We start from the raw sequence: 7,430 nt of genomic DNA, 5'->3' as shown, positions 1-7,430 counted from the left end.
GGCGAACCGCAACTTCCCGACGTCATGGCATTATTCATAACGTGTGAACGAAATCAGTTTTGTGCACGCGCTAGCTAGTGTGAAAGGGCCATTACTAAGACACACTTGTCTATTTTCGTGCACGTTTTCTGCACAGAAAAACTGAGAACTATCTCTATCAATTACATTCGCTGCTATGGAAAAACGGACGCAATCTGCATACAAACACACATGGGCCCATATGCAATTCACTTTTTCTCCCGAGTTGTCTCCGAGGAGATATTTTCACAACTTGTCATAAAATGTCTTTTAAGCCACCAACAAGCAAGAAAATACTCAAAATAAATTTGATAGTACCTTTTTCACCAACTTTCAGGTACTTTTTCAATTGTAAACTGTACTGAAAATTTAGGAAAACAACACAATTGAACAGGATATCAACCTAAAACTATATATTGTATAGAGCGCTCGTCTCACCTCACTAGATAGTTTAAACCAAAGCTCAATTGACAAGGGAGCACAGAGCTAATATTAAACCTATTTATTATAAATTCATATTGCAAAAGAGGACATACTGACAAAAATATATAAAACCTCCCCCTTGAAACCAATATAGATCAACTGGGCTGACTAACACACGTGTCCCTAAATAGGAGTGCACTCCCTATATTCCTAGTTTTCATACATGCATGTTATTTTCTTCTGGCCCAGACTGATCAATAATTGTGACATCCAGTGCCGGACAAAGCTCTAACACAATCTTCAGCGCTGCCCCGTGTGCATAGATAAGCACGCCTCTAAATAAAAAACGCAACCATTACTGACACATAAAGTTCCAATGTCAAACCTCAACCGGCTTACTGCTGCGAGCATATAACACCTTTAGGCTATTTCATAGCCAACTCACGTGTGTGTTGACAGTAGGACAGGTTCTCACCACGAGATTCCTCACTAATCAGACAAGCTGATGAGGTGCAGGGGAGGACTGGGACCTTTTTGGCCTGAGGAGGAAACACAAACTAGGGGCCTGTTTTCATGGCAGCCTCAGCCCAACCAAATTACATTACACAAGCGCTCCACTTGCTATATGCCGGTAGCCACATGGGGCGCCCATGCGTAAATACAGCAAGGACACTCGAGGGACAGCTGTAAAGTATAAATGCACAAGCACGGGGGGGGGGGGGGGGTAGATATAATACATTTGGAGTGACAATGGCCAGGTATCTCCGTCATGTCTATCGTTTGTGGTTACCGCTCACTATTACCGCTGCGCACTCGATCAACCACATTGGCCTGAGATTTACCAGCATCTCGGATCAATACATTTGACCAATTTCTGCCTGAAATATGTCAAATTGTTGATTAGGAATGCTTGTGGCGGCATCGATTTCCACCCATTTCAATAATAATTATCGAAACGGTTGGTCGATTGGTTGCCAGTTTGACAGATGTATGGCTATCTTAATTCCCCAAGGCTCACCCCCCCTCCCCCCAACACACACACACACACACACACACACACACACACACACACACACACACACATACACACACTTATGTACTCCCCTTCAAAGTCTCTCACAGCTTACAGCCAGGTCACAGCATGTGGCCTGTGATGGACAGTCTTCAACCTGACCTGGCAGCACCTATCAGAAAGCTCCAATACAGGAGGCGGAGTAGTCAGGCTAACGTGCCGGCAGCAGACAGAGCCAGTCAGGTGCATGTTTTGGGCCCCATACTCTGTAAACCTGCAGCTCCACCCCAATCTCAATCTGATGAAAAAAACTTTTTGAAAAGAACAAAAAAAGTGTTTCCCACAGAATGCACCACCAAACATAAGTAGGCAGAGTGCCCCCTTAAACGCCCAGTATTCCCTGGTGGTCTAGTGCCTCCACCACAGTATTCCCTGGTAGTCCAATGGTCCCCCCTCCTAGCTTAGAGTATTCCTTGGCTGAATAATGGTCCCCCAATCCCCATATAGCTTTCCCTGTTGGTGTAGTGTTCCCCCCAACCCCTTAACAATATTCCCTGGTGGTCTTGTAGTATACCCATGTAGCTCTTCTTGGTGGTACCCCTATCTCCATCACAGTATTCCCTGGTGGAGGTCTATTGTTACCCTTTACCCACATAGCTTTCATTTTCCTGCTGGTCTGGTCATCCCCCAGTAGATGCAGAGCTACTTGCTGCAGTGGGTTTTGAGATAAGACCCTCAGTCACCTCCTCCAGTGCTGGATGTCTCATCCATCCTCTGATATTCAACTAGCCACTCTCTGCCACAAGTGACAAACAGATCAATCCCTTTCTGATTTTAATTTGATCAGCGAGGGATTGATTCTTCCCATTCACTGCACACAGATTTTTATTAGATTTCACTGTGAAATCTAATGCAGTCCTACATTACACAGAGGCTACTTGCCTGTAACATGACTCCTGTCTGCTAGTCTCTCTCACACAAGCCTGCAAGCAGCCCTCCCTGGAGTCTAGGGACTGTGGAAAACGTTACAGCCTGTGTAATACCTTATCTAGCTGTGCATGTGCTTTCATTATAACAATAATGAGAGAGCAGACAGATTTTTTTTTCTATGGACCCTCCAGGCAAGTTTTCTGGAGAAACTATAGAACAAAATCTGCTGTCTCACCATAGTTATAATGACTGCACTGCATGTGCACAGCTAGGTAAGGTATTACACAGATTGAAAAGTTCACCACAGTCCCTAGCCTCCAGGAGGGCAGCTTGCAGAGACTTGTGTGAGAGACTGACAGAGACAGGAGTCATATTACTGGAGGCAAGTGTTGTGTGGGACTGCAATACAGATAACCTCTCTGCTCCATCTCAGGCTATTCTGTCTTTCTCCACTCCTCCTTTCTCCCTCATTCACCTTTGTTTCCCTCCCTTCCCTTAGTGCTGGTTGTAGGTGTCTTCTTGGTGAGGCAAATATCTTCTTCCCTCACTTTCACCTTTTCTCCCCTCTCTCTTCACTGCCTAGTCTCCTCTTTTCTCTATTACCATCAGACTATCGGTAAATTTTAGTCAATTGGACAAAGTGGTGGAGTGACAGTAGATCAATGGCCTGCAGCATTTCACGGTATCGAACAGTGCAATGCTGCAGTTCAATAGATTTCATGGTGAAAGCTATTAAAAATCTGTGTGCAGATTTAAGGTGGCCACTAACGATTAGAGATGCGAAGTTCGGATCTTTTCAATGATCCGGATGATTCGAATCGGATCATTGAAAAGATCCGGATCTTTGATCCAAATCTCGGATCATTTTACTACGGAAGCATTCGGGGGTGAAATGACTAGCAGGACAGGACTTTCCCTGCGGTGGACAGAGAAGGGGAGGGGGGTGGACACACAGAGAAGGGGAGAAGATGGACAGAGAAGGGAGGAGGGACGAGCAAAGAGCAGAAATGTTTGTTTGCACACAATACCCACATGCTGCAATCATATGCTTTACATATATTTCACCTATATGTTCATCTGTATACTTTGAATGCAAACGTCGCACAGTGAAAGAAAGCATTTCCCAAAGCATTCCCAGAAGTGAAGTGCCGCTGTTTAGAGCAGTGCAGGAGGATCATATTGCACAGCAATCACAGTGCCTGCCCTGTCCTAGCCCAGCACGCTGGCTGCAAAGTTACTGAGTTGAGCCAAAAGTTTCCAATTTGTTCACTGCACAACTACGGAACAGACAGCCTATAATGAGCAGCACATTATAGCCAGTATGTGTGCTCTACACATATCTGGCAGTGGCACTGATGTCCCCTCTCTCTCATCTACCTGTCCCTGCAAGGCTGGCTCCCCTCCAACAGAGCGATCCATCTCTGCTCTGCTTCCAGGACCCCGCTGCCCGCTGAGAGGGGGGGCGTGTCGCTCCTGGCCCCACCCCTTTGCTATCCGAATCACTCATTTTGATTCAGACGATTCGACTCACAAAAGAGATTCGGATCAAAGATCCGAATCGTTCATCATCCGGACAACACTACTAACGATTCAATCTTTTTCATCCAATCTTACCAAATCTATGTTGTAGAAGGGTAAACTGAGTGAATATATTGAATGTTTACTATAGGCAGTCTCTTATATTACATAGAAATGGTAAGATTGGATGAAAAAAGATTGTATCGTTAGTGGCCACCTTAAGATCAGGGCGGGATTGATCCGTTTGCCACATGGGACAAAAATCTATGTGTGTAAAGTGTACCAGAGACTTTGAAAGCAAAATATTTTATACTTACCCTGGGCTTCCTCCAGCCCCATAAGCACGTCTGAGTCCCTTGCCGTCCTCCCGCAGTCTGCTGTTCAGCCGCAATCAGCTCGGGTAACTGGCTCAGGCGTGTAAGTTGGGTCTTCTGCGCCGCATGCCCAGACTTCCTGCGGGAGACTGCGGGAGGACAGCAAGGGACTCAGACGTGCTTATGGGGCTGGAGGAAGCAAGCCCCTGGTTAAGTATAAAATCTTTTGCTTTCAAAGTCTCTGGTTTCCTTTAATACTTTCCCTTAATTTTATAACTATTCCCATAATTCTAATCCCTATCCTAACCCTAAATTGTCCAATAACTAATTTCTCCTAAACTCCTAAACTGAAATGCCTAATCCCGATCCCCTCATTTCTCAGTGATCTTAAAACACTTCTTTGCCATAACAGATAGCCTTATCCTAACTGGCTGCAGGTGTTTTCTTTTTTTTTCCGGCCGCATGCGTTTTTTGAAAAGGCCCCCGACCGTGTGGCCAATAAATGTCTATGAGAAGGTTCATATCAGCACCGGTCGTGCGCGGTTCGGCTAGGAAAGCGGTGTGTGTTCCATTTTCGGGGCGATACCGCCTCAATGGAAGGTATAGGAAAAAGGGCGAACGTGTACAAAAACACGCAATAAGGCAATTGCGCTCGCGTTTTTAAAAATAAATGCATTGTATTTCTTATTTTCCCGGGTCAAAGAGTTCGCTTCCTGACTTGCATCAGGGAGTGAATTACAAAACCGCTCGAAAAAAAACGCTTAGAAAACCGCTACCACAAAAACGACTCGCCCACTCACTCGCACACAATTATGAGGAATGCCGCCCAAACGGGATTGGTACCCGATCCCTCAGGCGACACTGTAGGCTGAGCTGACCTTATACAGCCGCAGGCTAGCAATGTGTTCTGTTGCTATGTGGGTAGACAAGCAGAGAGTGTCCAGTTGAATCAGAGGATGGATGAGACATCCAGCACTGGAGGAGGTGAGGATCTTATCTCAAAACCCACTGCAGCACGTAGCTCTGCATCTACTGGGGGACCACTAGACCTCTTAGCTTAGCTATATCCAACAAGCTTCCTGCTTCTTAATTCGTGGACTGAGTGTCCACGAACTGAAGTCTAAGGCTTGCAGACAGAATTTTAAAGGACAACTGAAGGGAGAGTGATACGGAGTCTGCCATATTTATTTCCTTTTTATAAATACCAGTTGCCTGGCTAGTGGCTATCCTGCTGACCTTCTGCTTCTAATACTTTTAGCCATAGTCGCCGAACTAGCATATGCAGATCAAGCGTTTCTGACATTATTGTCAGGTCTGACAAGGTTAGCTGCATGCTTGTTTCTGGTGTTATTCAGACACTACTGCAGCCAAAAAGATCAGCAGGGTTGTTAGGCAACTGGAATTGTTTAAAAGGAAATAAATATGGAAGCCCCTATATTCTTCTCACTTCAGTTGTCCTTTAACCATCTTAGCGGTATGGACGAGCTCAGCTCGTCCATCACCGCCGATGGCTGCCGCTCAGGCCCTGCTGGGCCGATTTTGCTCAAATAAAAAGCAGCACACGCAGCCGGCACTTTGCCAGCCGCGTGTGCTGCCCGATCGCCGCCGCTCTGCGGCGATCCGCCGCGAGCAGCGGCGAAAGAGGGTCCCCCCAGCCGCCTGAGCCCTGCGCAGCCGGAACAAATAGTTCCGGCCAGCGCTAAGGGCTGGATCGGAGGCGGCTGACGTCACTCCGCTCGTCGCCATGGCGACAGGAGAAGCCAAACACGGAAGGCTGCTCATTGCGGCCTTCCGTGTTACTTCTGGCTGCCGGAGGCGATCGGAAGAACGCCTCCGGAGCGCCATCTAGTGGGCTTTCATGCAGCCAACTTTCAGTTGGCTGCATGAAATAGTTTTTTTTTTATTTAAAAAAAACCCTCCCGCAGCCGCCCTGGCGATCTTAATAGAACGCCAGGGTGGTTAAAGGGAACCTTAATTGAGAGGGATATGGACGTTCCCTTTTAAACAATACCAATTGCTTGTCAGTCCTGCTGATCTATTTGGCTGCAGTAGAAGCTGAATCACACACCTGAAACAAGCATGCAGCTAATCCAGTCTGACTTCAGTCAGAGCACCTGATCTACATGCTTGTTGAGGGGCTGTGGCTTAAAGTATTAGGGCTCGTTTCCACTAGTGCGGTGCGGAATCGCCTGCATTCCACCGCGGACGAAATCGCATGCGGGTGCGATTCCGCATGCGTTTTTGCCGCGATTTCGCATGCGATTCCGCATAGGTAAGGTATATGCGAATTTAACCATGTCACTGCCTGTGTAAATTAACATTAATACCTATGCGAAATCGCATGCGATTTCGCGGCAAAAAACGCATGGTCACCCCGCATGCGATTTCCCTATTAGATACATTAGCGGCGATTCGCGCACATTCCTTCTGCACGCGAAATCTGACGGCTCTGCCGTGCAGATTTCTGCCGCACCAAAAAACGCTCCCGCAGCCGCACAAGTGGAAACGGCCCCATCCACTTACATTGCCTATGCGAATCCGCGTGCAGTGCCCGCATGCGGATTCGCTATAGTGGAAACGAGCCCTTAGAGACACAGGATCAGCAGAAGAGTCAGGCAACTGGTATTATTTTAAAAGGAAAAATCCATATCCTTCTCAGTTTAGGTTCCCTCTAAAGGACACCTTAAAGAGAGCACGAGGTGGGCTCAAAAAAAAAAAAAAAAGAAAAAAGTAGGCTACCTGATCCAGGGGGCTGAGCGGATCAGGTAGCTGCAAAAAACGCTGCTCCTGTGGGCCGCACTGGCCAACTTTCACTTTCGTGACTTAAAGGTCACGACGCTGCAAGGAGAGACTGCGTGTGTCTCGCAGCATGTAGGGAGCCGGGGGAGCGCGACCAGGGAGAGACAGCTGCCCAATGGCAGCTCTGGAAACCCTGCAGGAACGTCCCTGGCGGGCATTTTGAACAGGGAATCCCTCTCCCTGTGTTTACCTCCAAGATAGCGACAAATATTGTCACTAATCTTGGGGGGGCTATAGCACAGTGGTGAGGAGGCAGAGTGCGGCAGTGTGGGGACACAGAGGCATGTTATGAGGCAGTGAACATGCCTCTGTGTCCCATTTGCCCACCTCAGGTTCTCTTTAAGTGAGAGGGATATGGTGGATGCCATATTTATTTCCTTTTAAACAATACAAATTGCCTGGCTGTCCTGCTGATC

At 47.2% G+C, this 7,430-nt stretch overlaps 1 protein-coding gene across 1 annotated transcript in view; it reads left to right on the top strand.

Moving 5' to 3' along the window:
* The first annotated feature begins 2,578 nt into the window (after positions 1-2,578).
* Positions 2,579-7,430, top strand: part of REC114 (REC114 meiotic recombination protein) — a 165,918-nt gene continuing 161,066 nt past the window's right edge. Inside the window, exon 1 of the mRNA XM_068275744.1 lies at positions 2,579-2,655. The gene's annotated coding sequence lies outside the window, so the exon portion shown is untranslated. The remainder of the gene's footprint in view (positions 2,656-7,430) is intronic.

Source organism: Hyperolius riggenbachi, chromosome 3, assembly GCF_040937935.1.
Source record: "Hyperolius riggenbachi isolate aHypRig1 chromosome 3, aHypRig1.pri, whole genome shotgun sequence".
Taxonomy (NCBI): Eukaryota; Metazoa; Chordata; class Amphibia; order Anura; family Hyperoliidae; genus Hyperolius; species Hyperolius riggenbachi.
Note: the sequence above shows the minus strand (reverse complement) of the source record. Positions and strands in the feature narration are given on the sequence as shown.